The sequence below is a fragment of the Ambystoma mexicanum genome, chromosome 5p (genome assembly GCF_040938575.1).
Source record: "Ambystoma mexicanum isolate Mex_15411 chromosome 5p, UKY_AmexF1_1, whole genome shotgun sequence".
Taxonomy (NCBI): domain Eukaryota; kingdom Metazoa; phylum Chordata; class Amphibia; order Caudata; family Ambystomatidae; genus Ambystoma; species Ambystoma mexicanum.
The window spans coordinates 308,817,391-308,845,340 of record NC_090930.1 but is presented as its reverse complement, the minus strand read 5'-3'; the positions used below and the strand labels follow the sequence as shown (position 1 = coordinate 308,845,340).

At 49.4% G+C, this 27,950-nt stretch overlaps 1 protein-coding gene and 1 long non-coding RNA gene across 2 annotated transcripts in view; one reads left to right on the top strand and one right to left on the bottom strand.

Moving 5' to 3' along the window:
- LOC138480937 (uncharacterized) overlaps positions 1–27,950 on the bottom strand; it is a 549,246-nt gene that overhangs the window by 28,527 nt on the left and 492,769 nt on the right. The window lies entirely within an intron of this gene.
- Positions 8,017–27,950, top strand: part of MTM1 (myotubularin 1) — a 1,347,122-nt gene continuing 1,327,188 nt past the window's right edge. The window contains exon 1 of the mRNA XM_069612751.1: positions 8,017–8,217. The gene's annotated coding sequence lies outside the window, so the exon portion shown is untranslated. The remainder of the gene's footprint in view (positions 8,218–27,950) is intronic.

Here is a 27,950-nt window from a genome sequence, read left to right as displayed (position 1 = left end):
TGTTTGTCACTGGCCCGAGGACCTTCTGGGCCTTGCATTATTAGGTGCAGGTAGGTTTTTAGGCCCCCCCATCTCCAACTCTAAAACGGGGGTGACCTTTACCTCTGCCACCTTGGCAGCAGCAGGGGTGCTGTTAGTTTTGGGGTTTTTGGGCTGGTTTTTGTTTTCCACCGGTTTCTGCACCTCGTAGATGCGGGTGGCTTGTTCAATGACCCATTCTAAAGATCTTTTCTCATGAACATCTCTCACGAGCTGGGTCATTATATATTTGGGCAAGGCATGGAAAAACGTATTAATAAATTCTCTGCTATCCGTGCGCACCCTTCTTGTGGTCTGTGCAAAAGCACGCTTTAATCCTGCACAAATTCTTGTGGGGCCTGATCCTCCCCACATTGTAAATTGTAGGCTGCCTTGCGAGCCTCTTGAGGATTTCTGTGAACAGAAAAATGTTTCAATATGGCCGCCCTATAGGTGGACCACCTGGAATGATTTTGGTCCTCCAGCCCTGCAAAGAAACTGGAGTACTCTGGGGAGAATGTCCACTTTACATATTGGATACAGCTTTGGCTGTCCTTCAAATGGAAAGTCTCCATCATTTGCTCAAACAACTCTAAGTGCTCCCAAACAGAATACTTGGCATTCTTATGATACGGCGTGATGACGCTCCTGATTGCCTTAATCTGCTTTAAGGGGTCCTTAAGCAAGGCCCTTTTTGTCTTATTGGCCCTTTTGGTCCGGGTAACCCTGGTCCATTCATCTTCTGACTCAGAGGCACTGCTCCCAGAGGTTCCCGTCTGTTCTTCCAGGTTTTCCCGGATTCTGCGAGCCTGGAAATGGCTGGCAGAATGTGGGGACCTGGTCTCCTGTGTCCTGTACCGCTCAGAGGAGTCTTCAGATCCCTCCTTGCTGCCAGGATTTGATGGGTACCCCCCACTGACCTAACTGGGCAGAGGTTTTCAGGATGCCCTTAATGGGCCTACTCTCCTGGGGTTCCCCACTAAATTGCACTGTGCTTGGGTGCCCATACCCGGATGCCCGCCCCTCCATTCCTGGGTGGTACTGGCCTATGAGCCCCATGCTTCTGGCTGGATAGTAATCTGCCATCCCTGTGGCCCTGTGCTCATGTGCGCCAGGGGACATGGGGGTGGCAGAGTCCAGGGACTGAGAGGTATGAGGGCCTCTGGTACTAGGGCTCCTGAGGTTATGTTCCGGAGTTTCCCTTTCCCAGCGAACCTCATCTCTATCCGCCCCTGCTCCCTGTTGCAATGCAAGAGCCTGCATTTGTGCCTTCAGTTCCTCAGTTAAGGCCTTACTAGACTCTATCAGTCTCTCCTGCATCGCTACCTGTTGTTGGAGCCTATCATTGTGTTGACAGAGGGCCTCATTTTCCCTCTGTGCTTCCTGGTTGGTCCTGAAGAACTGGGCCAGTCTTTGCTGCAGGAGGGTTACCTCCTGAGCTGTGTCCCTATTGGCCTGCTCCTTTCTTGCCAGAGCATCCTCCATCTTCCTGGTGTGCTCTAACAAGTTCTGGTGTTCTTTTTGGAGGTCACTCAGTCCCTGGTGGGCCAGGTGATTTTCTTCCAATTTCCTTTTTAAGTGGCAGACTTCCTGGCCTAAGGTATCCCTTTCCTGACTAAGAGCCTGCATCTGTGCCGCCAGGTCGTCCCTTTGCCTTTGGAAGGCACCAGTTTTCTGGCGCTCCTGGTCAAATTCTGCCTGGGTATCCAGGTCTTTCAAAATCAGTTTATTGCTCTCTGCCTTCTCCCTATCTAGGTGGCTTTGCAGGGTGACTACCTGCTCAGCACATGCCCTATTGAAGTCTAACTGTTGCTCCAGCTTTTTCTGGCTCTGCAGTAGGGAGTCCAAACCTTCTTGGTACTCCTTCTGCAAGGCCAGAAATCTGGTATCCTGGTCAGCCTTTTCCTGTTGCAGGATGTCCATATCCCTCTTTATTTTAATGATGTGCTGTCTACTCTCATTTTCTGACTCCTGGCTCCCCTGCAGCCTCTGCTCAGAAGAGACCAGGTCAGATTGGACCTTCTCTAACGCCATCTGTCGCTTATTCGCCAGATCTTGGCTTTCAGTACATTTATCTTGCATGTCTCCCATATATAGGTACAGGTATGCCGCTATCCTAACCATCTTGTCTTGTTCATCCTTAGCTTTAGGAGCCATGTATAGTTCACTCAGGGCCACATGTAGGGGACCCTGATCTCCCCATATATCTGACCCTGTTTCAGTGACCTGTTGCGTTATGGCCTGCAACCAGACCATGCGGTCCTGGTGAGTCCACTCACCTCTCACAAATAACTTATGTAAGAAGTGCCCTCTCGCTATTTTCATGTCTACTAAGGTCGTCATTCTAGAGATTGGTCTCTGTCCTGACGTACAGAAATTAGTATTTTATTTTTGCAAAACAGACCTTTTTCTTAGAGCGTTCCTTTGAGGAGTGCTTTACAGCGTAACACAGCGTGTGCTCCGACCGGATATGTGTATCTGGTCAGCTGGCACGCTGTATTAATCTGCACAAGTGATAGATCTAATCCAAACGTCCGGCACGAGCCCCCAATTTGTAAGAGGATTCAATTCAACACTACAGCTAAGTCAATGCCTAGTCTGGGATACTGAATGGAAACCCTTATTGATATATCTTTATGTCCAGTTCATGCGTTCTGGATGACTACCCCTATATAACACCCCTCTCTTGGAATCCTCCTGACCCCACTGAGCCAAGAAGTAGTTCTGTTTTGCAAGTTAAAAGGTTTATTTGATAATTTAAACAATAGATATATATATCACACTTTATACTAATTTAATAATTGAATATCACACCTAATCTGAGCAGTAATCAATAATGGATAGTCTGGCACTAGCACACTTCTTTATAATCAATGATGAGTGGTTATAGGATGGATAAGATAGCAACAATACTTTATGGTTTCAAATGGATGCAAGGTGGTATGAAAATGCAGTACAGAAAATACTCAATATGATTTCAACAAAACAATGTAATCACTTTTCTCTGGCAATTCCCTCCCCCCTTTATGCAATGCAAGGAAATGGAAGGAAGGCACACAGTTCTCAGAAATGCAATCAAATGTGATTCAGTTCACCCCAGCAAGCTTAGACTACAGATCGGAGTTTTAAACGCAGGCCCAAAATGCTTTTATATGTGCTGGCAATGAAGTGAAAAATATACTAAAATGCTTTTAATTCCCTCTAGGAGGTTCAGGGTGAGGGAAATATACTTGGGATGAGTTCAGGCTCACTTTAGCAATGCTCTATAATGGTTGTCAGGTTGCAAACGAATTTTTTCTTTAACGGAAGGCAAGCAGCGGCAGATTTTTAGGTGTGCAGTCATAATGTCGAAAAAAAAATGTCGACAGACAAAAATGTCGACAAAAAAATGTCGAAAAAAAAATGTCGACTTTCTCCTTTTTTAATTATATATTTATTTTAGGGGTTTGGGAGCTAAAAAAAAGGGAAAAATTAAAAAAAAAATTAAAAAAGGGGGGTTGGGGGGGGAACCCCCCCATATAAAAAAAAAATGCATTGAAAAAAAAAGTCGACATTTTATTTTTCGACATTTTTTTTCGACATTTTGACTGTCGACATTTTGACTGTCGACATTATGACTGTAAACCGATTTTTACACGTGGAGAAACTTGCAAATCGCGGCCAAATGTCAAATCGCGGCAGATTTTTCCGAGTGCGCCGGGCGCGATTACAGAGGAACTACAAGGACTATCAATATCGTTTTGGGGTCCTAGAACAGCGTAGGATCTCAGCTTCCAGATGAAAGTTACTGCAAGTCTCTAGGCCAAACGGTCATGGAGATATGAGCGATTAAATAAAGGTCGTTTTTCAGATTTGAAATTTTAAAGTTCAAAAAGACAAGTGCAGCTTGCAATTAGAAAATGACAGGTGACAGCTTTGCAAATGACAGGTGACAGTTAGGAGGCAGTTCTACTTAGATTAAATAGATTTAATTATATTATTTTAACTAAGGGATTGGTTCTGCACAGTTTTGCTAGGTACTCACACTATATTCTTGAATTAAATGGGCCTCGCCACGGATCTGGTCAGGTTTTCTTCACTCGCCCCGGACGGTCTCTGTGCACAGCGTCTGGTCTGGGTCTGCTCTCTCTCTGGATTCTGGAGATTGATGGATTTGAAGTCTGGATCTTTCTGCACAGCTTTCTCTAGAGATTGATGGAGGTAAAGTATGGATTTTCCCGGCAGAGCTTCCAGCTGCAAATGGATCTATCTGTCCTGCCTGTCTGCTTTTATGTGTTTTGAAAATGGGTGGAGAGGCTAGCTTCCTAGGCCCTACCCCTCTCCCCTTGTCATTGGCCACTTCATCCGCTTCCACTTGATTGGGGGAATGAAATGAAGTGTCATCATGATGAGGTCTGTTTATGGTACAGAGAACCCACCCCTGTCAAATTACACACAATCTATATTTTGACCCAAAAGACATATTTCATAGCTACACAGTGGTTTGAAATTACATGCACCCATCATGCATCACAGGAGGTATACCCTGTCCAAATCTGCTCTTCCTGGGAGCTTGCATTCAGAAATGGCAATATTTTGCACTTTTTAACTGATTTTGCAATTTCGGACATTAACCCAAATTTACACACATGTGCGCAAGGAGTATGGACATTAGTTGATGAAGTGTCAGATTTTTCACATGCACACATTTTGAGTAATATCCTCTTTTCCGCTAAAACCCCCCTGAACATACCACCGGGTCCTAACACGTCTTAAAATGGGGGCAGAAAAATCACAAGAATTATGGTATCATTTAAATAATTTTCACAAGTCCGCTCTATGAATGATCCATCTTTTTAGAGTTATGTTCTGGCCCCAAAGGGGTGTGGTTTCCCCCCAGCACAAGGTTGAATTTCTGGTTTTTCCAGTTCTGCCAAGCCAGCTTGCTCTCACAGGCAGTGCCCCTCCCCTGTCCTTCCAGGAGGAAGCTCCATTTACGACTCCCGCCAATAAAACATTTGCCTGAGTCAGGACAGGGCTTTGTTCAGAGCTCCTGTATTCTGTGGGGGCTCCCCCTAATTCAATTATCAGAGAGATGGCATATCCTTAGTGTTGTCAGCAAAAGGCAGATAGGCCTGGGAACACAGCTGTGACTCAAGTTTCACTCCTGATGGGGGTAGTTGCCAGGCAGAATTCAGTTCCTTAAGCCAGGTTTCAGATAAAATGTCACTTTTTGTTACCCAGTTTAAGTCAAGACAATGTTTACATATGCAGCTAGAATGCTGATTCTAAGTTTAAAACTATGACATTTAAACAATTGCAACCTATGTGACACTCAAAGTAGGTCACTCATTTGTTTTAAACATTTAGATTTTTAGTGTCTTTCAGTCCAAATTTACTTAAACTGCTGAAATCCACAGCTCAGCCAGTCTTGTTATAAACCTTCAAGTCACTTCAGAATATAACTTTACATTGGATCCACCTCTCAGTAAGTCTTTCTTTGGCTTGCCTTGGGTTCATTTATTCAGTTTTAAACAAAATCTGGTGGTTTTAAAACGCCGGCTTTCTGATAGTGGTGAGTACTGGAACTGCACCCCTTTTTGGGATTTACGAAAATGAATTCCCAACAGTTATGGGTTTGCTTTTGGGAATCAGCATTGCCATTCCCAATGGTTTCAGACTACTGTGTGGGTAGTCCAATGGTGGTTTTAGGCAGTGTCCTTCTGTGCCCATAACATCGGCAAAAATGAGTGGCAGCCTATTCTTCATGCATTTCCCTGTGCATTTTCTGGGACGCTCTGGCCATCATGATGTTTTCCATGTCAGTACTGCACAGTTTTGAGGTAGGGCTCGGATGCATGGGTAAATACATCCCACAATCAAGTGGGGAAAAACAACATAGGCGCCCCTCTCAGTCTGCCAGCGACTCTGCCCCAAGAGGCGTGCACGAGGGTAGCGGCTCGACAAGGAGTACTTGTGCCCCCTCAGTGCTAAATCAGAAGAGTGGCCCTAGTGTGATCCCGGGCCCAACAACGGCGATGTCCAGTTGTAAAACAAAGATGGGGGAGGGGAAAGAAAGGACACAGCTTTGTCGGATGTGGCGGCATAATGGAAGGGGATGTTGGTTGCAGGTTCCAGGTAGGAGCAACATCATCCCGAGGTACAATAAAGTAAGTGCGGGGCTGCCCGTGCTCACCATACACAAGCAGGCCCTATGCCAGTGTACCGAACGTGCGGTCGCCACCTCAGAGCCAGATGGCAGGGACCCCCCACCAAGAAGGAGTCGAGGAGGGTTGCACTCCTGCATCAGCCCATGTGGAGGGGGGAGTGACATGAGTGGCCCGTTGTCCAACACCAGCGCTCAGCCATCTTGCTGCCACAGTCATCCTGCCACTATCGAGAGACTAGGCCGAGGTGGCCTGCCCTGAACTTTGAGCTGGCCTGTCATAGTAACACCATCATCCTGCCACAGTCTTTGCACCACCAGCTAAGGACTAGGCCGATGTGGCCCTGATGCCCCCAGGTGCGGTTTTACCGGCCCTTAAATTCCGAACTGTCCTGAAGAGATCTCAACGGAAGCCGGACTGGTATTGTGCGGACCTGCATCAAGGCAGGGAGCCCGCACACCTAAACTGGCCCAGTCAAAATATAGTGTGAAGCTGTGTTCCTGCGCTTGTGGGTTTTGTAGTGAGGGGTGTCAGGTGCGAGCGATGGTGTTGTGTCAGTGGTGCATGGTCAACTCACCCAGGTTAATAAAGGGTGTGCTTGCATGTGGAGGTTCCAATGTGTCACCAGTAGCTCACCAATCCTGACTGTCACCCTGGGGTGACCTGGGCCCCTAAGTGTGTGAAGATTAGTTGCAGTTACAGTCTTATTGTGTGTATTGTGGTTTGGTGTTATGTTGTTTGGTCGTTATGAAAAAGGAGGAGTGTTGTATATCTCCTGGGAGCATGGAAGCTCACAGGACTTGTGTAATAAATGGGACGAGCCGCTTCCGGCTCATCAGCCGACCAAAAACTGACTCTGGTGTGTTTGTTGGAAGCACCATGCTGGTGCCACACCAAATACAGCAGGTCCACTGGCGGGGCCCTGCATCCGGATGGTGCCCCTGTTGGGCCACATTGTCCCCATGGAATGGTTGTGCCATGTGACCACGGCTCCTGGTGCAACCCTGGCCGGGTGCCCCCAGAGCCGGGCCTGCGGTTGGCTGGGTGCCCCCAGCCCATGTGTTCGCCTCCTGTGATCCATAGCAAGCAGGGAGATCTCTGTGGTGTCCCAGCTGCAAGGACGCAGCTCCATGGCGTCTGTCAGGATGACCCGGCAACCGATGAGGCCCGCCCAGGTGCACTGGGAGCGGACCACTAACAGTGAGGACCAGGAAGAGTGGAATGAAGTTAATTCACAGGAGGATTATCCTGCAAGGAGAGAGGTTCCCTGGAAGCTTATAGGGTTGATCTAATGCATTAGCCCTGATAAAAGTGGATTTGGGTGAGGAGCAATAGCAGCTTTATTAGCGAACAGGCCGTGCAGTGGAATTTGCATCTAGCAGAAAGCCATTTTTTTGTTGCTGTTGATTTCTATTTGTAATGATGGGGCCTGAACACTTAGAACCAGTTATTTGAAGCTTATCAGCAGCACATATGACATTTCAGAAGTGACAAGAGATCTTGGCCTAAGGAAGAAGCACCTAATGGTGCTGTCTTCGACCTGTTTCCCAATGCAGCTCCGTACAGGGCATGCTGACGGTTAGAGAGTGCACAGGAGTTAACATTGACTTCTAGTGCACGTTGGAAGACGACCAGGAGCACGGCCCGCCGCTGGATACTCCCCAGTGCTGTATGATATTCTGCGTCCCCATGGCTGGGCTACGCCTACCCGAAAGCCTCGTCCAACAGGGGGCAGGGCGACTTTGTAGGCTCGGCCCGAAGACTGCCGAACAGCGTATCCATCATTCTAGCATGGGGATGCAGAATATCACGCAACACCGGTGCGGGGCTTGACGGCGGAGAGACGTTGCGAGGTTCTTTCCTCTAACCAGTAGATCAGGGAAGGCTCACTGTCTGAACAAGCAACCGGTGAACCGAGCCTTGGTGCCAGATTGGGGGCAGTTGCTGTGGGGCTCTGGAGTGCCGTCAGAGAGGGTCGTAGGCGAACGTAGAGATTCTGGAGAGGTGGTGGAACACACAGCACCGGCCAAATAAGGCTCGAGGACATCTGAAGGTATGATTGCGGACGCCCCTGAGGCTAGTCGAACTTGTGGAGCTAGATCTATGCGGCGGAGACTGCTAGGGGGTTGACTGTGGCATTGATATCAACTTTTCATAGTTGACTCGTGGGTCTCCTCCCCGCCCCCCACAATAAGTGCACGCCAAACAGTTTGTTTGGGAACTTTGCCTAGCTCCGCCCACCGCCATAAATGGACATTTTTGAAGCCCCTGACCCCCCTTGCAAACAATGTCACAATCATATCGATATAAAATGCATAGATGCCAAGGTCAGTGTTTGTTGTAGTTTCCTTTTGATAAACAGGAGAGTTTTCAATGTATACCTTAGGACAAGAACGAATGTTTGGTGCTTTTAATGTGGTGCATTTCTTTTTCCTAGCCTTAAGTCTTAAAAGTGACAGAACATAGAAGTCAGCTCACTGGCAGCTATAAATAAGTTTGAATAAATGTAGAAGACCACTTTTACACAGTTTAAAAAACATGTATAAAGCGGAACCAAAGCTTCCCACCCTGCTCAGTTGTTTGCACCACTGGATTTACAGAAGGGCCACAGGGCTATGGATTTCCAGCTGAGTGCCCCAAACGGAGGTGAGGTGGGTGTTCGCCAGCAAAGAGTCTCAAACTATTTGAATCTGGCGCAGAAGTGCGGCACAGACAGGTAAGGTGTCAGAATAACGTGCACCTATGTGTTCGCTTCAGCAGCAGCAGAGCATTAAAAACAAGCAACAGTTTTGACTTTTATGGTGGCATGGGATAGACATTTTCCAGGCACTGCCATGATGGAACCGGTCATAAAATGGCAACAGCTGGTAAACAGTGTTAGCGCGTGGGTATATTATGACTGTGCCTGACAAATGCCTGTACACGAGCCAAAACTACTGGCTTTGCCTATGCTTGTTAGTAACAGGAATTCAGTGCAAGGAGCAGATGCAAAGACACATTTTTTTAAATATAAATCAAGTGCCTAGTGTCGCACTTGTTTGAGACATTGTTATTAGACTAGGAGCTAATCTACAGTTGCAAATACGCCATTACCTTACAGAAGACTGCTTAGGCTTCACCGTTGAGTATAGAGCTAGCTCAGAGATCCTGTAGAAAGGGTGTTTTAGATGGGAAGGGGCATCTACTGGTTGCGCGTAGTCATAAGGAGTGGCATGGCCATGAGTAGTCAATGGGTGGATTAATAACCAAACAATAACCGCATGTGCCCCCAATTCCCCCCACCCAAACTCTCTTCTAGCTTCAGTTCCCATGCCATTAGTTCTGGCTTATAGGCAGCCCTTAAAGAGTCATCTAATTTCTAGCTCCGGATGACATCTGGTCTTTGCCTCCTCAGGTGAGAGGCGTCGAGCCACCACTTCCTGATGAATTTCCTTTTTTTATTAAATTGTTTTTTATTTTCCAAAAGCCATTGTTTACATACACATAAAACAATAACGTTTAACACCCAACCCCTCCTCCCCTCCCTCCCCCCTTGACCAAGACCATTCTGTTCTGTGTGTGCTGGACTATTGCAGGCTGTCCGAGTCCTCCTCAGAAGAGCTCTCCCCTTTCCCATAAAATAGGGTCGTTGTGATGGCCATCCATTGCAATAAGTCTGCAGAGGAGTCTACCTTTTGTTGTCGATGTGCCAGTTCCCACGCCCCCGTTTCGCAGGCTGTCCATCTGTGGAGGTCTTCCCACCATGTTGCAACACTGGGGGCTCTAGGGCTCTTCCAAGCCATAGCAATACAGCGTTTTGCTAAAATGTACATTAAGTCCTTTAGTCTGTTTAGAGGATTATTCTTTTTACCCCTGGGGTAAGAGTCCGTTATACTCGCCATGGGTGTTTGCACATCCAGAGTAATGTCTGCCTCTGCCACTTTTGCCTCGATTTGCTTCCAGAAAGCTTGGATTGCTGGGCATCCCCAAAACATATGTGTCATCCCCACACAGGGTTCCAGGCATTTGGGGCACACCACGGCGCCCGTCCGGCTAAATTTTGTGATGATGTCCGGGGTAAGGTATGCTCTGTTAAGTACATTAAATTGTATAAGCTGCAAGCGGGCGTTCCTGGAGACTCTTTTATGATAGCCTGTTATGGTATCCCAATCCTTATCCACAAACTGTGTGCTGAGTTCGAGCTCCCATTTACTCTTGCTCCTAAGGTCTTGTTGCGCTGTGCAGGTGAGAAAAGTTTCATAGAGCCTTGAGGTTTCGTGCCCTCCCTCTGCCGCATTTAACAGATTTTCTATGTTCGCATGACCAGTGTCCAGGGACTCTTATCTCCGGCCAACGTTTTGCAAGACTTTTCACCACGGCACTGTGCAGGAGGAATTGTCCGGTTGGTAACCCTGTGGCCTCCTGGAGCTCAGTGAACGTGAGGATGCCTCGCTCGTCCACCAGGTCCCCCAGGGTGCCGACCCCGCGGGCCTCCCATGTGTGCCTAATTACTTTCTGGTCATCAGGCCTGGATGACATGATCACATTGATCGGGATCTGTGGGGAATAAGGGTCGACCATCCCGGTGGCTTTGCAGGCTCGCTTCCAGATCAGGATTCCAAGGCGAATCAAGTATACCTCTGGGTGTTTGGGACCTGACTCGATCCAGAGCATATCTCTAAGTAGTTGGTGGGGATTTGAGGGTTGCAGAAGGCGGGTGTCGATCGTGGCGTTGTCTGCCATCCACTGGATCATGTGCTTTAGTTGTCCCGCTAAGTAGTATAGCTCAAAGTTGGGGACCTTAAGGGCCCCTTGTCGTAAGGCCTTTGCGTTGTTCTAGGGCAACTTTGTTTCTGCCTTCCACCCATAAGAATTTCCTGCAGAGTTTGAGATCCCCAAAAAATGGCTGCGGGACTTTATGTGGTATATTAGTGAAGAAGTAAAGAAGTCTTGGTAGAGCCACCATTTTAAGAAGCCCTGCTCTGCCTGCCACTGAAAGTGGTAGCTTGCTCCAGAAGTCAATTGATTTGGCCAGGCCGTCCTTAGCCTTAGATGTGTTTAGCATATGCTCCATTGTGGGGTCTCGGTGGATCGTGATGCCCAGGTATTTGAAGGATGTGGGTTCCCATTTGAGGGCAAGGGTCGGGAGGTGGTCCTCGTCTGTCCTACTCAAGGCTGCTAGGGGGTATAGGCAAGACTTGTCATAGTTGATTTGGATGCCGGTGCATCTGTGGAACCCTTCTAGTGGTTCAATTATGTAAGGTAATATATGTTCCGGGTCTTTCAGGTAAAGAAGTATGTCGTCCGCATACATGGAGACTAAGTGGGTCGTCCCTTCTATTACTATGCCTCCGTAACCGTATTCCTGTCTAAGGTAGGCCACCACTGGTTCCACCGCTAATATGTAGAGCATGGGGGAGAGGGAATAGCCTTGTCTTGTACCTCGGAAAAGGCTCCATTTGTCAGAGAAGGTGGTGTTCGTACGTACCCTGGCCGTGGGGTCTGTGTTGGTGAGATTTACCCATTTAAGGAAGGATGGCCCTATTCCCATCTTGGCTAGCGTAGCATGGAGCCATTTCCATCGGACTGAGTCAAAAGCTTTGGAGGCGTCTAAGGACGCCACTGCGCATTTGTCTGGGTAGCTATCAGTGCTGTTTCTGTGATAGAGCGACCCTGCACGTACCCTGTGCGGTCGTAGTGAATTAAAACTGGGATAGTCCTTCGCAGTCTCCCTGCCAGAAGCGCTGTCAGTATTTTGTTGTCCACATTGAGCATGGACAGCGGTCTGTATGATCCGCATTCCGAACTTTCTTTGTTGGGTTTAAGCAGGGGGACGGTGACCGCCTCTCTCATGGTGTCAGGCAGGCGACCCAATTCATATGCCTCGTTATACACTTGGGACAGCAGGGCGGCTAGTATAGTCTCGTAGGTCTTATAGAACTCTCCTGGGAGTCCATCGGGTCCAGGTGCCTTCCCCGATAGGAGCGATCTAATAGTGACCGCAACCTCCTCGGGGGTGGTGGGGCCTTCTAAGGTCTCCGCTATCTGTCTATCAAGCCGAGGTAACATGATGATGTCGAGAACGTCCTCGATGTCTGTGTCTGAGGGTGGTGCAGGGTCGGAATACAGAGCCTGATAGTATTTTTTAAACTCTAAATTAATCTCCTTCTGTGTGTGAATGATCTGGCCATCTGAACCTTGAACTGCGCAAATGGGTTTTCTAGGGATTTCACGTTTATAGAGCCACGCTAAGAGTTTCCCAGGTTTGTCTCCCAGGGCATGTGTCCTTTCCAGATGTTTAGCATAGCTTAATTTCCCAAGGGTCTCCCAGTGTGTTAGGCAAGCTTGTTTGAGCTCTATTGCTGTGTTCATAAGGGCAGGGTCCTGTGGCGTTTTTCCTTCCAGGTCCGTCAATTCTTCCTCAGCGCGCACTAGTAAGGACGTGGTGGTTCTCATGGCCCCTCCCTTGGCTGCAATCATTTACCCTCTCATCACTACTTTATATGCCTCCCATGCTGTGCTTATGTGTTGGACGCTATCTAAATTAGTCTGCCAGTAATCTGACGTGCTTTGTCTAATTTGCTCGCCAAAGGCCTGATCTAGCAGTGCCTCGCTTCTAAGTCTCCATGTGGGCACTGGGGGTCTAGGCGCGATGACCCTCCACGTGGTCACTAGGGGGGAGTGATCAGAGAGTACTCTGGCCAGATATTGCGTGTCTTCGAAGTGTTCCTCGCTGGTGAAAATGCAGTCTATTCTGGTGTGAACAGCGTGAGGGTGTGAGTGGAAGGAGTAGGCTCTGGTGTCTGGATACCGTTCTCGCCATAGGTCTTTCAAGGCGAACTGGTGAGCGAGGGCGTTCAGTATTTTGGCAGGCGGGGAAGGGCCGGCATGGTTGTTGTCAGATCTGTCTATGCGTGGGTCCTGGGTGCAATTGTGGTCCCCCCCCCAGATAATGAGGCTGTCTCTACATGGGCTGAGACGGGTGTGCAACGAGCGGAAGAATACTGTGGCGTCGTGGTTGGGGGCGTAGGTGCAGATTAGACTTAGGTCTTTCCCTTCAATGGTGCCTTGAATTAAGGCCATTCTGCCTTCATTGTCGGTTTTAGTGTAGGTCAGGTTTATGGGAACGGAAGGGGCTATCCAAATCAAAACTCCTCTAGCGTAGGTAGAGTAGGAGGATCCTACCAGGGTTCCCCTCCAAACTTTGCCCAGCGCCGCCTGCTTGGGTGCGTTTAGATGGGTCTCTTGTAGTAGGGCAATGCTGACTTTGTCGCTTCATAAATGTATGAACGCGATGCTGTTTGACGTAGCTATTTAGGCCTCTAACGTTCCAGGACATTATTCTAATTTTGTCTGCCATGATCGAATTGTAGTTTGTGTAGGTGGGGGTGGCCTTGGGTGTAGTTCAAACACCCGGGTTGACGGGTGAGGTTGTTTTAGGAGGACATGGTATGTTCCACAACAGTGCAGTGAATGGTAGTCTTGGTGCCCCACGTATATAACTTTAACTGAGTCCCCGGAATAGGGGCTCTTTTCATTTTGAACTTTAAACTTCAACTTAACTTTTAATATAACAGGTCTAGCGAGGTTCCTCTCGTTCTGACTGTCCCGTTTCTGCTCCATTCGACCTAGGTCTACTGGTGCCCTATGGGCGGGTAACAACCCTAACTGTTCCAGGGGGTGCTGGTGGGCCAGCCTCGGAAGGTGTCAAACCAAGAAGCCTTTCGTGTCTAGGGTGGCTCCTATCAAGTGAAGGTTGCCGTATTACATGAAGTGGTTTTTGGGTCAGGTGTAATCTGCCTGGGGATGTGAAAGCGATGTGTCATAGTGACGATTGTCGTGGTTTCCTCTGTTGTGGTTCCAGGTCTGGGATCTGTTCTTTGTCCATCCATTCGATGGCGTTGCCTGGTGTGTCAAAGAAATAGGCTTTGTTGTTGAGCAGGACCTTTTGCCTAGCTGGGTACAGGAGCATGTAGCGCAGGCCTGCATTTTTCAATCTAGCTTTGGTGCGGGAGAAGTGGGCTCTGCTTCTTTGGACTTGCAAGGTATAGTCTGGGTAAATGGCGACCCTAGCTGCGTCTTTTTGTATGCAACCGCCTGATCTTGAGAAGGCGAGGATAATTTCCCTGTCTTTGTAATTAAGCACTTTGGCTATAATTGGTCTTGGTGGGCATCCAGGGGGTGGACGCTTGGCAAGGGATCGGTGGGCTCTCTCTATGGTGAAACCCTGGGAAAGTTTCCCAGCCCCAATTTCCTGTAACAGGAGGTTCTCGACGTAGTTGGTAGGGTCACTGCCTTCAATTCCCTCGGGTAGGCCGATGATTCTAATGTTATTTCTTCGGGCCCTCCCTTCTGCTTCGTCAGCCCTATCCTCCAGATTCTTCACTTTCTGTGCCAGGGCATCCCCCTCCTTTAGGAGCTGTGTCTTAGATTCGGTATTGTCGCGCACTTGGGTTTCCAGGGCCTATGTTCTGCCGGCAATGGAACGCACATCTTGGCGTAATAAATTCAGGTCAATTGCCACGGCGTCAATTTTGCACTCCATGGTTTTCTGGAGGGTCATGATAGCTTCTAAGAGCTGTGAATTTGCCGGTTCAGGGGTTTCAGTGCCTGGTGCCTCGTCACAGGCGGTGCTTGCATCGGGTCTGAGCGTTGCAGCAACTGCAAAGGTTTCCATAGTGGTTTGCTTGTGCTTGTTGCGGGCACCTTTTGTGGTCATTGCTGTAGGGGCGGACGCGCCCAGCTGATCTTTCTATTAAGTTAGTGGTGTTAGTTATGTGCCTCGTGCAGTAGTTGGGCCGCCTAGGGCCAGTAGTGGCCCAGTGTACTCTTTGTCACCTTTTCCTTCCCGAGGGCTATTTGGGGGGTCTTGCTAGCTGCCAGAGGTGAGGATCCGGGGTCTGGTGCTCTCAGGGCGTTCTCCTCATAGCCCTCTATAGGACGTTCAAAAAGGGGGGCCTTCTCAATACGCTGATGTCAGACCGCACTTGGTCCACTCCATGCAGGTCGGGGACAGCCCTGCTGGGTTACCATATGCGACGTAGCACCTTTCGCTCCTTCTCCCTCTGGGTGCAGGGTGCAGTACCTGGCAACGTGGTCTGCGGTCTATGGCTCCCGCAGGGGCTCTCCAGAGTGCAGTTGCTAAGTGGCAGTAGCGGCGTTCTCAGACCCCCTGGCGCTCTGGGCCTGTGGGCCCTGATGGGGCTTATAGGGGCACCGGCCAGCAGCACGAGAATAGTGGCCTTCGATGGGCCCGTTGTCTCTCCCTGGCGGGTGGCACACTACGCAGAGTCTTATGCGTGCAGGCAAATGCTAGGCTCTGTCTAAGATGGACCGGGACCAATGTAGCGGCAGGGGCTGATCGTCTCTCCCTCTCCCGTAACTCCTTACCCGCGCTTGCATGCTCCTCCTCGGTGTTCGCGGGCGCACTCGCCCGGGTTCTGGTCGCCTCAGTGCAGTTTCATCTGGAGGGGGATTAGATGTAGGCAGCTGCGTGGGTCCGATGTGGCCACCCTGGGCTGCTGTGTGGGGGCCACCGAATGCGCTGTCCTGCCCCCGCAGGTCCGTAGGGCCGTACCTTCCCTCCCTGAAGTGGTGCGCCGTCGGGTGTCGGGCGAGGCTTGTCGGACCCTCGGTCCCGACTTTTCTCCACCTCTCGACGTGTCGCGCCGGTAGGTCTTGGCATCTGCGGTCTTTCCAGTGTTGTTAGCGCAGCTATGCCCCAACCTCACGTGGCTTCAATGTCCGTTCCTGGCCTGCCTTCCTTCCACGGTGGCGCTTGGGCCCCCGGAGGTGGGGCGCAGATTCCAGGTGCACAGTGTGCAGTGCGTGCAGCCCGAGACCCGGTGGGGGCATTCGCTCCTGCGGGGCCCCGAGTGTTCCCAGGTCCGGGCGGGCTCGCGGCGCTCCAAGGCTGGTGCTGGGTCCTACGAATGGCCGGATCACACAGTGGCCGCCATCTTCTTCCGTGCACGTCTTCCCCCGTGCTTTCCAGTCGGTGTAGAAGCTCAACGGCAAGTCCAAGCCCCTTCAGGCTTTAACTGCTGGTGCCCCAGGCAATTGTTAGCAAATGTAGAGCATTTCAGCCGGTTTTCTAGTTAGATAGCCTTCATTCACGGCTAATCACTGGTCACATTAAGCGGAGCGACACAAAGCTTGACTTCCTTATATGGCGGCTAGCCACGCCCCCCTTCCTGATGAATTTCTGTTGGGGAATAATGCTCCATTGTTGCAGCTGGTATGGACTGGCTGGATCCAAAGATGTCGATTGGGTGGACTTCACCCAGTGCACTCGAGAAGTAGTGGTCCACTGTGTCAAACCACTGCCTAAAACCCACTTGAGTTTCAGAATATTACAATGGGTCCACTCCACCAGTCTAAGCAATAGATGTTAGATGTTTAGAAATTTTCAAATAGGGAAACTGGCCTAAAACAGTGAGGGGGGAGGGGTCAGCTGGGGGGGGGCATTGTAAATTCTACACCTATCAGGCTTTGTTCTATGAGTTTGGAATTACTCCAGATTCAAGCAATTTAACCAATGTGGGCAACCTAAAGTAAAAAATGTAGTCTAGTACTCCTTCCTGCACCATCGCGCGTGCATCCCTCAGCGGACAGATGGCGGATTCCCAGAGAGAATGGAGGGGGCGAGTAGAAACCGTTGGAGACAACAGGGAGAAGAGTGAAGGCTGGCGGTGCTCCATACCCTTTTTACTTAATAAACCATAATATATATATACACAAACATATATTACACAGCCCGCGGTACTGAACACTGATTGTGTTGCCTGTGTGGTAGAGTATCGCCATTGGTGAGAAGTTTTTGTTGGCAAGTGGTACCTGTTAGTGTGTGAAGGTTGTAAGCGTTGAGTTATTTTTGTTTACATTTGCATTACATGTTGAAAGTATTCTTATCACATATTGCCTATGTGATTGCATATGTAAGGTGGAACGAATACTGGAATTGCAAGGCCTACACAATATGTTATGGTTTGCATTTTGTGCCACTTGCTAAAATGCCATGGAATCTGTTAGGCATAGATATATAGAGAAAGCGTTCGTTCCAGACTTGTTCTGGAATTACATGATTGCAGAGAGTGCATGTATGTCGCCACATGTAGGAACTCTCAAAGATTTCATGTTTGGGTATGTTTTTGTTTCCCTATATTTGTACTAACTACATGAGAACCTTCTGTGCATCACCTTCTATGTTTAACATGGCCTTACCATTCTAGCACAGTAGTCCAATTCCTGTCTTAATCCTGAGATTCCACAACTGTTTGTAGGATTCTTTGTAGCACTTCTGTGCAGGAGTACCATTTGTAAACACAAGTGGTGAGAGCCGTTTACAGAACTGCTATCAAAAACTGCTGCCATGTGTAATGCATCATTGATTGCTACGTTTGCATAGTAATGTACACCACTTGTATTGCAAAATTTGAACGGACCAAGTACTTTTGTGTTTGAGTACTGTTTCCTTAGTAGACTTTACAATGGTGTGTTGCTATCAATTTCATATGGTGGAAGGTACTTTTGCAAGGTGGTTCAGAAATGCAGCTTACCAAGTGTACTGGTACTCCTGTGTATTACTACACTGGACATGAGTTAAGAGTTTGTAGTATATTAATTTTTCGTTTCTCGTTGCCTTTCATATTGTGGTCGAGAAACTGCTGCAATGACTTGATATAGGTGTGCCGCCCGTTACACATTGGTGTGTACTCTGGGTTGCGTTTTCAAGATGAAATGCCACTGCCTTTCAGAGCCGAGGTGGTTACGGCAACTGTGAAAAAAATATTGTAAGAAAATATGTTTCTTAATGACATACTGAGTGCCTTTGCAGACTACAGTACTTAAAAGGGTCGGGGGATGTGGTGGCAGGACGACTTGGTGTGTATGTGTAATGGGATGGCTTTGTATATGAATGGGAACTTGGCAGCATTAGTACTGTTAGTGAGGGGGAAAAAGCTTCACTTGTGAGTGTGTTGTACGATGTACAGTTTAGCAGGTGTGTGCATTGCTGTACGAGTATTTACTTTGCAAATGGGTTACTTGTACTTGTAGAGGGGTCAGAAAGTTTCGGAAAGGTGTTCAGCTTGGAAAGGAAAATGTTTTTGTGTGTGTGAAATTTCATTACCTTTTCTGCTTATATATGCTTTCTACATGAGTGGAGCAATTATTTCACTTGTTGGTTTCATTTATCCACATTTATGATTGCTAGTGTTGTGTAGGCACAGATAATATTTTCTGCTTTTTATACGTAATGTCACACTCTGTGCAGTGCGCAAGGTAAGTGGCAGGCACCCTGTTCTATGCATGCAATGTATGTAGTCTGTTTGAATCAGTAGGGTGCATTAGGTGCTCCTTTGCTGCGACCATTTTACGAATGTTATACGAGATAGGTTAGTGCGGTCAACAGTTGCACAATTTCCAGACGAAAAGAAGAGCTTAACTATTTGGATATTGCAATGGTTGATATGGGTAAATGAAGCATTTGAATGCCCATACCATTGCCTGTTAATGCTGCACAGAATACCCTTAGAGCTCACATGGCAAAATTGTATGTAACGGAGCACTCAATCCAACTATAACGTGCAAACAACTTTATTAAAGTTAAACAGTTCATAGCAAACCTATTAGCCAGCATGGATTTACAAAATTGCTTGAAAGGTCAAAAAACACTCATCTGTGCGCTACGTGTTCCACCCCATGCAGGGACTTCCTTCGGTGAAGTGTATCAATCTGTTTAATGCAAACCTTTTCCTATTTCTACATTTTTTGGGAGGTGATTTGCTTTCAAGTCATGGTTGGTATTAACCATTATATCCACGTACTGGACCGTAAGGGTGGTCGAGACCCAAATCTTCCCTTTAATGACGTGCCTTCACAATAGGATTTGGGCAGTTTGATTCAAAATGGTTTCGCAAAAACAAAAAGATTTTTAGGAAAACTTCTATTATTCTGTCATAAAAGACTGTCCTCAGAATGAAATAACATTAACTTTATTCAGTTTCATTTGCGGGCAGGTTTTTTAATTTAAAAAGACCCCCACTCATCCCTGGTGAATTTGTCTTCTGGGAGGTGGGAATACTTGATGTAGTTGGGACCTTTAGTCCTCACGTCTACTTCTTTTTCATTTTGATTTTTCTTTTTTCTTGATGTTGATAATCTGACACAGGATCTCTGTGTGTATAATACACAGTGATGATCCTAGATCAATCCTTAGCTTCTTTAGGGTAGATCACACTATACTCTGGCATATTGCATTAGGATGTGCCAGTGCAGTGTTATGGTAAGCCGACCGGTTTCAGTGGTAAAAGACCACTTTCATCAGGACTGTAACAGTTTAGCCAGTTGTATTGCCGTTGGAATGTAGAGGCTGAATGTAGCTTCTTTTCATCCAATTGGACCAAACCTCCACTCTCTGTGTCTTCTCTGACTAGGAAGGTCCTTGATGATTCACGTGTATACTTCAGTTCTACTGCAGATATCACTGTTAATCCAATTTCTGCATAGGATACCTGTTGACCTTAAGGTCTTTATCTTTTAGATGCGGGTCATACAGGCAAAATGTTTGACGGCTGGGTTCTGGCAGGCAAACTCTTATAGATCTGTCCTGCGCAGGACACTCACGGCTTACACAGCGGCTCGGGGAGACGAACTGCAGACAAGCTACGTATCTACGACGGTGAAGTGGCAGCTTCGTTCCTAGCGGTGCTTGTCGACGGTGGAGCGTTGGCGTCCTGCAAGGAAGAGGTGTGCGGGGCACCTCGGTGACGATAGTTCTGGACCGCAAAGAGAGGATGAAGAACTGTAGCCCAGCAAGGGCGTCGAGTCGTCGGCGTCTCTGTGGTCTTTTAGGTGGCGGGAAACCCACCGGCGGATGCTCCTCGGCGCGTCGACGATCGGGCCTTCTCCAGCGGGCGACGATGCAGACGAGAGCGTCCGATGATCAAAGGAAGTTCTTAGGCAAACGGGAGCACGGCGGCTCTGGTCGGCGACGACGGTCATCGACAGTGGCGGACAACAGTCCGGGTGCTTCTCTCTGGGATTCCGCGGCAGTCCCCATCTCCGGTCGGCAGCCTGTCGTAGGTCTGTCTACCAGGGAGCTTTGGCAAAGATCAGCTGGTGCACGATGGTCCCTCGTAGCTCGGGAAGAGGGCGCCTTACCAGGTCCTCTCTGGGTCAGTCCTTGGAGACACAGCAGCTTTCAGATTGTGAAGGAGAGCAACAGCAATTCTTCTCTTCCAGCAGGGCTTCAAGGTCAAGCTTCAGTTACTCCAGTTACTCGTCGTAGTGGACTTCAGCTTCTGAACAATTTCCAGTGGTGAGAGGTCCCCAGATGTACTATTTCTCCCATCCACACTGCTAGGTCACACTCAGCAGCCAATCATCCAGAAGGGCATTCATGCAGTCAGTCAGCCAATCAGGCACGCAGTGCATTCAGGCCATCCTCCTCCCGCTTAGACACTCACAACAAGGAATGTGGATTGGGACAAGTACCCAGCCATTCAACACTACACACTGCATTCAGGCCAGTTTCGGGCAGGGCTGTCTCAGTCTTTGTCTCTTGTGCCAGAAACCAGACAACCACAACAAGAAGTGCATATTGGTCCCACACTCCATTCACCCAGGTCCCACCCACAGGAGGTACCCACAACATACATCACTGGGAAGGCTCCAGCTAGTCTGGCCGGGCCTTCACAGCAACACCATATATGGCACTTCCACCCCACAGCCAGTCAGGGGGAAGGGACAGAGTCAGGGCTTCCCAGGACTTTGGGAAAACAAGGTAATAGGTAATAGAAAGCAAGAGGCCACAGGAGCCATCTTGTTTTCCATCAGGAATCAACTGATCCCAATGGCAGGGCCGGAGTATCCCAAAATGGAGGATACTCCGCGCACCTGTCAAATTCAGCATGGAGCTGCCACCAGCCCATACCCTGCTCTGTGGGCCACCCACCGGTGCCCAAAAACATACACTAGAGGCACAGGGTTGTACCCCCACCCATGGGTGCCGTAAGGGTATCCCATGGGTCGGTTCACCAAACCAAAAGAGAGCTGCACTGCCAGGAGTCCCACATGAACTCCTGTGCGGAAAACATGACAGAACACATGATAAAAAGCAGAAAAGGACAAGGATACGGAGGCCCTGTCCCTCCGATGCATTTCCAGCATCACAGTGAGTACAAATGCCTGTGCATATGCATGCATGCATGTCACACACATCCAAATACACAATCCCCAATAATCACAACCATTATCACCTCCCCAGGGGACAGTGCTTACCCTCTGAAACCCCACCACACCACCCCAGGTAAGATACAACGCTGCTCATATTGCAACCAAGGGCCTAGTGGAGCACACCTTCAGAGTGCTCAAGTCACGCTTCTGCTTCCTTGACCGCTCTGGCGGCCAGCTACTATATGCACCCCCAGTAGTGTGCAGGATCATTGTGGCAGCATGTGCCCTGCACAATGTTGCAACACGGCGGGACGTATCGGTGGACATGGTGATGCCCCCACATCCCCAACCACAGGCACTGCCCATGGGAGGGGAAAGGGCACGTAGTGAGGCAGCCTGGACCCAGCTTGTGGCCACATTTTTCACCTAAACTTCCACCCCTGCGGAGTGCACACAGGCCTGGCACATACCAGGTGACAATCGATGATGACAAAGAGACAGTCAACTGTCACAACCTTACCACCCTGAGAATGTTGCCACAGAAGTGCTACATTGTGTGCATCCCTAGCTACCTAAACATAACAGATCCTGTGTGACCAAAAGGAACACATGCAAGGTGTATATCACACCTCCCCGCAAAACAGGCCATCACAACCCCTGGTATGTCACACAAACTCTCCCAACACACATCACCCTTGTCTGTCACACCATGACCTGGCATGCAATAGCAAAAGGCCAACACATGACCAATAAGATACGAAGTGACATGTCATAATGAAAACTGGCACGAGACAATGATGCCTGACATGGACTCGGATGAAATGACTCACCAACAACCTCCCACACATACAAAGTCGGACACAAATGCTTTCCACCAGTCGTAGCATGAACACAACACTGAATGCCTGTTCACAAGCACATTGGGAATGGCAAAATCCCTACTCCCGAACCTGTGTGCTGTGTGTTTCCTGCAACACACTGCTCAGCACACAGCACATTGAGCAGCCATTGTGTTGCAGATACACCTTGAGCATCACATGAAAAAGACAAATGAAATCAATAACCAAATGACGCATGTACAGGATACGCAAATGGTAATAGATCATGTGCTGCAGGGACACAGCGGGCCCGAGAATGCAATCTGTGTACACCTGTGGCCATGGAAGGGTGGTTCTATGTGTGGTGGATCATTGTGCAACTGTGCATGTCATTAGGGACATGCACTCAATATATGCATGTGAAATAAAGTGACCCTCAGTGTCCTGTACACATCGCATGTGAACATTGGCCATGTGAACACCCCAGCATGTCAAACCACACCAATCCCCTGACACCTGAAAAGTAAAGACAACACAGGAACAGGCATTGACCAGCATAACACATCATGTACATAGTACCCCACAATTACAATGTGAGAGTGCCCAAAACATTGTAGCTCAAGCCAACTGTCCAACCACGAAAGGCCCTACCGCATTAACACATCACCATGTCCTTTTGAACAACTGTGTCTGTGGTATGTAGCCTTCTTCCTTCAAGTCTACCTGGCTACAGGATCACCCTACCCCTTGGTCTCCATGTTCCAGCTTGCGTGTAAATAGGGTCCACCCCCCTCAGAGGCCACCTTGACTGGTATAAATACCAAATCGCAGAGAACTCCATGGAGCCAAACCCACAAACCAGGGACAAAGTCTGTAGGCACCAAAAAACCCAGGAAGAGTCTCCAGTAGATGACTTGAAGTAGCAGGAAATGTCAAAGCACATGTACAAGCACAATGATAGAACAACCAAGGTAGCACAGTTGAACAATGGTCCTACAGGATGGGTACCATTTACGGTACATAACATACAATGAGGATGCAACAACTGATGGGTAGTGTCACGGCTCCGGTGTCCAGGCGCAGGAGTGGCACAAACCAACCACCCCCTCCGTGGACTGGGCGCCTGCAAGGTCAAACTTACACAGGCCTCTGAAACACCGGCGGGAAAGGAGGGTCAGGGATATGTTGTTTGGACAGGCATTGGTATGCAGGATAATCGGAAAGAGGGGCAGGAGAGGGGAGTCGGATTGGCAAGGGAAAGTAGTCAAAATACTATTTTTTTTTTTCTCACAATAACACATACTCAATCTGAAAAAACATGTTCATCATGCACATTGTACCAAATGAGTCAAATGCAAGCTAAAGAGAGACTTATCTGTGGGGTGAGTGCTGGCCTCCTGCCTGCGCACTCTCTGCTCTGGTAACAGGAGCAGTTCAATGTTGCAAAGAGAGCGTGAGTCACACACACACACACACACACACACACACACACACCCACACCCACACACACTCCACACACTCCACACACACACACCCCTTTGTACCCATACGATAGCTTGGCCCCCTCATGGTTCAAACACTGTCAATGCAGTAAGGCAGGCGCCTGGGGGCGCGCGGGAAATGGATGTCTAATGCGTCAAGAATCACACATGATACAATGGTCCCTGGGTGAGCTGCTACACGCGTATAGCGAGGTGCAACTTCAGTACAAGTTGTGTTCTGGCAGCCGCAGATTTCAATAGGTAGTGCAGGTGGCAATTTGCACATGGAAATGATATGCACTGCACCCGAGTCTGTGCCTCGCCGGGTGTCCCTGTGCGCTGTATCAGTTTCTGGCTAGGAAACCTACTGCCCCAATAACTCTGCTTCAATGGAGCAGGGGGTACTCGAGGATATGTTCGATGGCCCCTGACAACTTGTAAAGCCACTTTGCATTTTCCCCTCAACGCATGTCAGCTGTACTGTGGGCTTCTCCAACAATGCCTGGCAAAGGTCCCCAGCACTGGTGCTACTTAGCATGCATGTGCAAGTGGCCTGGTGAAGGTTGGCTGCAGTGTGGGCCCTTGTGCTGCTCACCTTGCCTGGAGCTCCTGGAAACACGTCTGCTGCTGTCGGACGTCTGAGCACAAGCCCTGTGCTTCTGCTTGCGCACACGTCTGCTCCACTGAACGTGGCCAGTCATCAGGATTACTCGTCTCTGCTCGCAAAGGTAGTGTGGAGGCTCATTTTCCTGCAGAAAGGGCATAAAAGATATTAATGAGGCTTGAAAGTTCCCTGTGTTTGTCTTCATGCTGGTTGTCACTGGGCCAGGTACAGACCTACATCCAAACTCCTCCCACCATCAGTGTGACTTTGACAGGCCAAGGGTGCAGGCTACTGTCTACAGCATGAAGGGCATGAAGCACATATACAGGCAAGAAAATAACATGCATCACAATCCACATCAATTAATGGAGACATCAATCACATACTCACCCAAATTGATTATACATGGGGTGGATAAAAAGCTACAAATCCCCACTAGGGGTGTTTAACACAAGTAGTACAGCAGCAGACCGGCCACAGTTATGACGAAAGTCCAAAGCCCTTGTGTAAATGTTTTACACCGAACCATCCTAGCAAGCCCATGGATAAGGGAAGCAGGAGTGGGCTATGTGAGTCAGGGCCCCAAGCTGCAAACACATACATGAGACAAGCTTGAAGGGCCCAGCTGAAACAGACAGTGGATGCTTTCAAAAGCCACAAAGCACCACACTGTCACATGAATGCACAATAGACCAACAATATTAAACTATATTAACTAATTAAACTAACAATGAACAAACTACATAACCTAATTAAAATAACTAGTCAATATTAACTAACTAAACTAAAATCAAATATGGCAACATATGACCCGGGGGGGAAGGGTGGGCACCCAGGAGGGGGGAGGTACAGGGTGCACCTCAACACCCACATGCGATGATGTTGAGACAAAAAAAAACCTCCATGGGCTCAACGCCTGCATAGCCTGACCTGTGTGGGAGATATCTAGTCGTCCGAGTCAGCCTCTTCCTGAAAAGGTTGACGTGGCACAGGATCCCGGCCACGCCTAGGCGCAGCTTGTCCCTCGTCGGCAGCAAGTCTGCCAGACGGGTGAGCCTGGTTCTGTGTGGCGATTACACGTAGGTCAGCATGCAGAACCTCCCGTGATACACGTGCTTCCTCTTGCAAGGTAACACGTATAACATGGAGTTCTTCCTGCATGGCCTGGCTGGACAACTGATGCACCTCCCGGCACGCACGTAGCTCAGCCGAGATGGTACGCTCAAGCTGTTCAAACCTCTCCTCCGACCGCACCCTCTGGGACATCAAGAGGACACCCAGAGTGGATCTGAGGGACTCGTACTCAGCCCTCAGGGCCTCCATGTGTGCCTCTGCAGGAGCAGCAATTGCTTGACGCAAAGACAACATTTCAGCCTGGCGTGCCCTGTCTGAGGCTGCCATGCCCAGCCTGAGCAAGCGGGCCATGGACTGCCGCCCGCTGCTGGAGAAGCACCTGCCTAGCAGTGGGGAGCACGGATTGGGCCACATGCTCCATGCTCACAGCGATGTTTTCCATTGCTGCCCCCTGGCGTTCTGAATTGGCAGTCCTGTCTTAGTCCCACTCAGTATACCTCGGTGGCGCACGGCCACTGCGTTACTGGGCTTGACACCTGCGGGTCCGAGGACCGGCTGTCCTTGTCGGGTCGGCACCGCCCGCGGCTGCAGGACTACATTCCCCCGTCGACCTGATGTCCCAGGCACATCAGTGACTGGTGTGGAAGGTGACCCTGTGTCCCGATCCACCACAGGCAGAGGTCCCACCACCGTCTGGCCCCTCAGTGCAGGTGTCGTGGACAGAGGAGCGTCCACATCAGAATCACTCGCCCCTGACAAATGGACCTGATACACATCCAACTCGACATGGACGTCAGAGTGGTCATCTGGGCTGGACTCATTGCCAGCCATAGACAAGATGGTCTGTAACACATGTGGGTTCCCATGGTCTACCACCCCACGACCCCCCACTTGTGCCGGGTTTCTGTTGTGATAACCCTGTGCCTGGCATGACAACACCATCCTCTGGCTCCATTGCGTCATCTGAAAAGTGGAGAAAAATAACATCAGTACACATGTCCGAAGCACATAACACACACACACATAGACATCACACAGACAGCCAACACATCAAGCAGACATGTCGACACAACTGAGAACCTGCCATGCATGCAAGGTCATTTTGACATGGCATCAGTGAGTAGGCATGTAGAATGGTATAACACGGCTCAGAAGTGGGTTGATACAGTGCAGTACATGTGTACATTACCCACTATCTACATGAACAAGTGCATCAATATATGTGAAGGCAGTGCAAGAGCAGGTTCGGGCATCCTGTGCAATGTGCATGCAATGGGTTGCATGGCTTCAAGCAAACCACCCCTCCCCCTAAGTGGAAATGCAGGGATGGCTTGCATGGAATCAAAAGGATGACCAGAGACCTGTGTATTGGCAGACAGTGTTGACTAGCATCAATTGCATCATCTGAGTCAACTGACAACACAGCAGATGATGATGGGACAGTAAGCAGGACACATGATGAACCCTCAGTAGTACACCCATGTGTGCAGAAGACACTACACCATTTGGACAGAGTCGGTGGGCCTGAAACAGGGTGAGGTCTGTGCCCCACACAGACTGTCACACCCTAAACATGTGTGGGACGCAGGACTGAGCCAGAGTGGGCATGGGAAGGCTGATGAAATGCCATGAAATGTAGGTAACCCTGGACATCCAGTAAAGGACACATGGGGGCATGCATGGAATGCACATGGAGCATGAATGGGCACTCATGTCCCTGCGGAGCATCTGCCATCTGCACAGTTCAAGTGAGACAGCCTGCATGAAGGACCGGTTGGCTGGTGGAAGTTTGCATGTACACAGGAGGCTTGAACAGGACATTGCATCACGGCAAAATGATTCCCACCAGTGTGATGGTGAAATTAGGGTGCAGGGGGGTGGAGGGGCAAGGGAGCATGCCTACGTGGAGTACCCGCATGCAGGCAGAGGACACATGCAAGTCAGTCATGCAATGACATAGTCCCAGTGCTGAGAGGAAGGACACCCCAGGCTACATGCAGAAGGGCCAGTGGGCTGGAACATGGACCGGAGTGGCATCCCTCCGGTCCATGTCACAGTTGTGGTTCCGCACGTAGCCCACAATGAAATCCAGTTCCTGCTTGCAGAAGGGCTTCTTCCTCAACGTGCCAGAGGCCGTAGCTGTGTCTGGGGTCCCAGCCTGTACTGCAGGTGCAACCATCCTCCTCTTGGATGCTGGTCCGGACCCTGGCTGGCAAATGCCGCCCTGATCAGTATGGGCAGTGGCACTGGTGGAATGAGCTGAGGGAGTGGCAGGTGGAACATGGATTGAGGCCCTGACTTGCGTCAGTGGCTGCTGGGTGCCCTGGAATGGACCCTGCGCAACAACATCCGCTGTGCCAGGGTCATTGACCGGGATTGTCCTGGTTGGTAGACTCACAACCGGGGTGTTGTCGGCTGCATCTGCCCCTGCGCTTGCCAACACCCTGCTGGTCAGGGCAGCAGATGACATTGCTGCCCCAGGGACAAGTGCCTCGGTCAGGGCAGCCCTGCGTGCACCTACGGTGTGCCTCCTGACCACCTGGGATTCTACCATGGACTTGTCAAGTGCCAACGCAGCCTGCGCTGGTAGACTCTGAGCCTTGGTGATGGTGTCCACAGCTGCACCTGCAGCTACCACTACACTTGGACCCGT